The sequence below is a fragment of the Poeciliopsis prolifica genome, unplaced genomic scaffold (assembly GCF_027474105.1).
Source record: "Poeciliopsis prolifica strain line A6 unplaced genomic scaffold, Auburn_PproV2 SCAFFOLD039, whole genome shotgun sequence".
NCBI lineage: Eukaryota > Metazoa > Chordata > Actinopteri > Cyprinodontiformes > Poeciliidae > Poeciliopsis > Poeciliopsis prolifica.
The window spans coordinates 3,563,886-3,569,885 of record NW_026562414.1 but is presented as its reverse complement, the minus strand read 5'-3'; positions in this window follow the sequence as shown (position 1 = coordinate 3,569,885).

Genomic DNA, 6,000 nt, shown 5'->3' with positions numbered 1-6,000 from the left:
TGGTGACAGTTTTAATATTTAAAAAAATCTTTTTTCCTCTTTGCTTATGAGAGTTAATTTGTAACCATTTTGTCTATGTAGCATAATTAATTTGTTGGCTCTTTAGATCAGTATTGAACAGGTACATTAATATTACAGCATGTTTTTAATTATAAGTAATAAAGATAATAAGTGTTCACTCCTTCCTACTCTTTTTCAAGCGGAAAAATAAAGGTATGAGTTTTTGTTCTTGGTTATCTTTGCACATGTTTCCTCTGTCCTGCTGATTGCTTGTTTATAAAAACCAGAAAATCTTGCCACGTCTTTTTGGTCTAAGATATTTTGTGCAAATATCTTTGTGCTTAGTTTATTTATGAAGAACATTACAGCAACAAGGTAGTTCAAAGAGCCTTACATCATAAAAACACAAAAATCAGCAACTGAAACTTTACATTTTCCCAAACGACGTCGTTTCTCATCACAATGTTGATTCATGTTCAACTTATTATGTTTCAAAAGCGACTAAAGATTTAAAGGAACTCAGTGTTTCGGCTGCTTTACAATTTTTTGAAATTTTATTCCAGATTTATGGTGCATAGAAGCTGAATGCTTACTCTTTAATTTGGTACATTTAGCAGTTAGGGACACAAATAACATAATTTCATAGTCGCTCAGCTTTTGCTTTAAAATATGTAACTTTTAAAGACTGAGATTTGCAGACCGTTTTATAGAAAAGGTGGAGTTAGATATGCAAAGATCCCATGTTTGTGACCAGTATTTAAATCTTACCAAGAGTTTATGGTCTAGTTTCTTGTTCAAATGCCTTAGTTCACTTTAAATGAGACAAACCTCTTAGAAGTTACTTTTTAGTAAGATCCTGGAGCCTATTTATAGTTAGTGAAGAAAAAGTTCACTTGGCAAGAATGTCATGTTTTAATTGAAATAGTCTGCCCAAGGAGTTTGTATTTTTTAATCAATATTAAGAGATTACTGACTTAAACCAGCTCTTATGTCTTGTAAGTTGGTTTTGTCTTTTTCCAGTGAACTAAGATATTTGTTAGACACAAAACCTGTTGAGATTTTGTGTTTTTGCAGCGAGCACAACGGAAACAAAACACCGTCCCATTGTTGCTCACTTAGATTAAGAGTTTAAATTTTCATTAAAAGCTGCCTGTGGAGGGCAACAAAGTCCGCACGGCCTCATATTTAAACATGTACCTTCCTGCTTTTCTTTTCATAAAGTGGAGGAAAAAAAACGTGAGGAAGCTCTGAGGAAGGAGATTTTGAAAGAGGCCTTTCACCGACGAATGCAGGATGTTTAATTGGGAAAGACGAATGGAATGTAATCTCACATGTATGGATCTGTGAACAAGCATCGGGTCATTTCCTTTCAGATCAGAGAGAAAGTTGCTCAGCGAATTCAAAAAGGATCGGGAATGAGTAAGAAACAACACAAATGTTTTCCTCCAGCATGCATGAAGCACAAATCACGAGGAAATTTCTCCCCACCTTTGAAGCGTCGTCAACGGGGAACTATTTATACAGCCACGGCTTGTTGTCTTGGACGTGCACGTCTTGTGCTGCTGCGTAGATCCCCACTGTACACAGGCGTATAAACACGGCCTGAGCTCACAACACAAGGCTCCTTATCGACAGGAACCCAAAGTTCCTCCGGTGGAAATGTCTTTGTTCCCCCTCGGCCGCCACACAATGAGCGCGACTCTCTGGAGTCTGCTGAAGGCGCTGCGGCGAAGGCCTTCGCTCATTCCACACATAGCACAGCAAAGGCAACTGACCTTGGCGAATGGCTATTAAAATTGCTCTCCATTGAAACATGGCTGAGTACAGTCACCTTGGCACAGGGGAGCAGGCGCTGGTTCGCAGCAAAACATGTTTAGTTAAAACTGCAGTGAAGAAAACAAACGGAAACAGTGTGTGTGTTTATCTGTTGTTAACAAGGATCTCTTCTACCTTTTCGCTGGTATTTTAACAATGTCAGTCAACAGGAAGGTCAACAATGAAAGGAATGACCATCGTGATGACAGAAAGTCAGCACATAATTATCATGTGATTCCCAGCAAACTGTATTCATGATGGCGTTGACCCTCTGCAGCTACGTCACTTAATCATTCCAGGTTTATGCAGCATTTTTTAAGCAAGATTAACTAAATAGATACGATATCAGGCCAGCAGTTTCCATCCTAGCTTTTAAGGAGAGCCGCGGTTGTTTTGACCTCCATCATGGCGTCACTTGTAAAGGGCCAATGCTGCAAAAACACAAACTCTCACCGATCATTTTTGTCTGGTTTTTAGTGTAAATATCTCAGTACACTTTAATAATACAAACTAATCTTTGAAGTAACTTTTCAGCAAAATATATATCGCCTTGATTAAAGCTAATAATTGCAACATTGACTTAAAAGATGGCAGTTGATGGAGTGTCACTTCACTTAAAATGTGTTATTAAGTGAAATAATAATATTTGCTGTTATACCTTGCTGAAAAGTTAATTAGTCAGTTAGTTTTTTTATTTCAAGAGCAGTGAGATATTTGCAGCAGAAACTAGATCTTGTGTTTGCAAACAGATATTGTGTGACTGAATGTTTACACTTTTACCACCCTGAGTGGTTTTCAAGACGCTCCATCTTTCTGACAGACCCAGAGGAACGTAAAACCTCCTTCGTGCTGCAGAGCATCAGCGGCGGGTGGAGACAAACACGCTCACACAGCAAATCTCCCTAATGACTCGCCTCACGGCAGCAGTCAGTCGGAGCGGCACAGAGGGCGAAATCCTGTTACGGCTGGCTTTTCATGATGCCTTTAACCGTATTACCCACACCCCTCTCAAGTCCAGATCCAATTTCCCATCGAATGAGATGTCCCACACAGTGACGCTGGAACACGGCTGGCTGGCTGCCTCTGATGTTGTAAAAAGAAAAAGTGTTTTTCTCCTCGGTGCATCTCCAGCGGCTGCATGGCTCTCTGGGCGGACTGGAGAAAGTGGATATCTCCCTCCACTCCTGTTTGTTTTGCTTTCAGTATCAGAACTAACTACGGGATAAAATGTCCCACTCCGTTAGCCGTACTAATTGATTCATATTATCTATGACAGCTGGTAATTAGCTCGATAAATTACCATCAGGTTGACGATTTATCCTCATTGAGCAGCGCGCAGTGAGACAGGGATGTGCAAAGTGTGGATGATTTTGTTTGGGCCCAATTCAACTCTGTAATGAATTTATGATTAATTCATCATTTTTACAGACAAATTAAATCTTCTTAAGTACTTTTTTTTTTTTTAAACTAACGCTGTCAAGAGAAGTTTCACAGTGTAACAGGGTTTTATTTTAATCATATCATAGATGTGAGGTTTGTCCAAATTATTATTATTCTTTTATTGATTCTTTGACTTTGCATGACAGTTGGTGGTTACCACCGTTTGCTCCGCCCCCTTTTTTATTCCTGTTGCCTTTTGAAACTGTTTTCTCTACAAATGTTATATTTCAGCATATATGTTTAACTTATCTTATATAGTGTTTCATAAATAATGTTGCCATATTTTGTATACTTTTTAAAAATATTATTATTAATGTTGTGCATTTTAGCCATGTTTAATTTCAGAAAGAAAAAAAAACCCAAAAAACATTACATGTCATAGAATTGGCTTAATAATAACAAGATGTAAATATGCTGACTGATTATTAAAGGGATAATACTTTAAAAAGAAAAACAAAAGTTTGACACTGAGTATCTACAGGTTTTCTGTTTTGAGAAAAAAAACTACACTGCAAAAACACAAAAATAAATTTTGTGATTTTGGCCTTGTAAAACTATGGATATTTAAAATGAGAAAGGATAAATACTAATCTATTGTTGAAATAATTCATCTTTTCCCACCCTCGCCATCAATTAATGAAAATAGGACGGATGCTGTTTTAGCTGCAGCCACGTTTGTCTGCGAGATAAAGCATCTGCCTTGTTAAGTCATCTGCCACGATGGGCATCCGTCCAGGCAGCACATCCGTCCAGGCAGCACATCCATCCACTTGCTATTCCCAGCTCTGCCCTCGTTCGCTCCCTGCCAGCTTCTGAGTCCTTGCATGACCTAAAAAGAGCTCATTTCACCGATTTCTTACTGGCCTTCTTGTACTTCCACTATCAACCACTTCTTCGTTTTATTCATTAAGATTTTTCTTTGCAATAGTGCATCTGAAACTTTAAGTTAAACCATATTGATGGATGACTTTGCAGTTTTTCCTCATCAAGGCTTGAAAGTGCAGTTGCGTCATTAAACCTATAAACCCCTTGCAGCGTGACGTCGTCCCCATCTCCCTGCCGGAGGGCAAAAAGCTGCTTGCTAACGATGACTGGCATTGGTTTTAGCTGTTGTCAATATAAATCTTAAATGCACACCTGATATATAAAACAAAAGGGACGCAATTCTTTGCTACAACTTGAAAACAAGGCCACTAAAAGGTTTTAAGAAAAAAAGCAGCAAGGGAGAAGGAAGTAGTTCAATTATGCTGGCTTGACTTTGACAATGCAACATGTAGATTTGCTTTAAATGTTTTGGTTCAATTAAAAAAACAACAACAACAAAACACAGTAACTCTGACAATTCCTCAGTAGAGCAGGGGCTTAAATTAGCTAATCATCTGCCACTCTGCTAGCTCGGCTAATAGCGGCGGTAGCTAATCTAACACAGCGATCATTTGTTAATCATCTGAAAATAAACATCAAGCCTGAAAACATGAAACTGTAATGTTCTGTTCTTTGTGTGGGAAATGTTTGAGTGTTTTTTTTTTTGGCATTGAATCCTGAAACATAAAATAGTGTCAATGTCAGTTGCTATAACAACAAGTCTGCGTGCCGTGGCCAACACAGAGAGCGAGAAAAAATGGTTTAGAGTTATTCTTTAGAGTCTTTTTAATTTTATTTTTTCCAATTGACATGCAAAAGGATTGTCTTTTTGCCCTCCAACATTCAGCGCATGATTGAAATTTCAAATTTGGAGCTAATTTTGGTAACTTTGATAATGTTTTCATTGAGAGAACATAACTGATCAGAGCCAAGATGAAGCTGACCTCTAATCAGCCACACAAAGTCAAAAACCTCAAGTGTCAAATTGACAGGATGTGTAACAATGTGGTGTTTTATGAGAAAAAGTACAAAATCAACTCAAACATGCAAATTACACTGCAAAAACAGAAAATCCTACAAGTATTTCTGGTTTAGTTTCTAGTGCAAATATCTTAGCGCATTTGAAATAAGACAGAGCAAACTTACAAGTAACTTTTGAGCAAAAGTTTCTTTTAAGTCAATAATTTCTTAATGAAAAAGTGCTATTTAGATTGGCAGATTATTTAATTTATAACAAGACATTTTTGCCATGTTATAAGTTAAATAATCTCCCAAATAATTGTATTTGCAACAATTATTTGGAATTATAAATAATCACCTTTAGTTGCTGAAAAGTGACTTTTAAATTATGTTTTTCCTATTTCAAGTGTAGAAGTCAAGACCAAAAATTATTGGTGAGATTTTGTTTTTACAGTGTAACTTCCAATCAAAAACAGTCTCAAACACTATTGAAGAAGATATTTTTTGACAAATATCTCATATTTTGAGAAAGTTTTATCTACATTTTTTTTGCATTTTATTTTTGTTGGTTTTTCTTGACTTGAATCCAGTTAAGATTCTCTAACATGACCTTTAATCTAGTCAATTTAAGTCAATTCTGCATTGACGAAATGTATTTTAGACCTTTAGAAAAGGTGTATAAATCCTGCACAGCAAAAATAACCAGCTATTAAAGCCTGATGGTTCATGGGTCCCTGGGTGCAAGGGTTAATTCAACCATTCATCAAGTTTAGGGTCAATTATGTTTTTATATTTCTTTCCTCTCTTGCTACATTATGGAAGTAATTCTTGCAGGTGATTTTAGTCTTTGTTGGATCCTGTTTTGGAGCATAAAAGGAAAAAGGGATGGTTGAACACAAAGTCCCTAATTAAGTTTGTTGA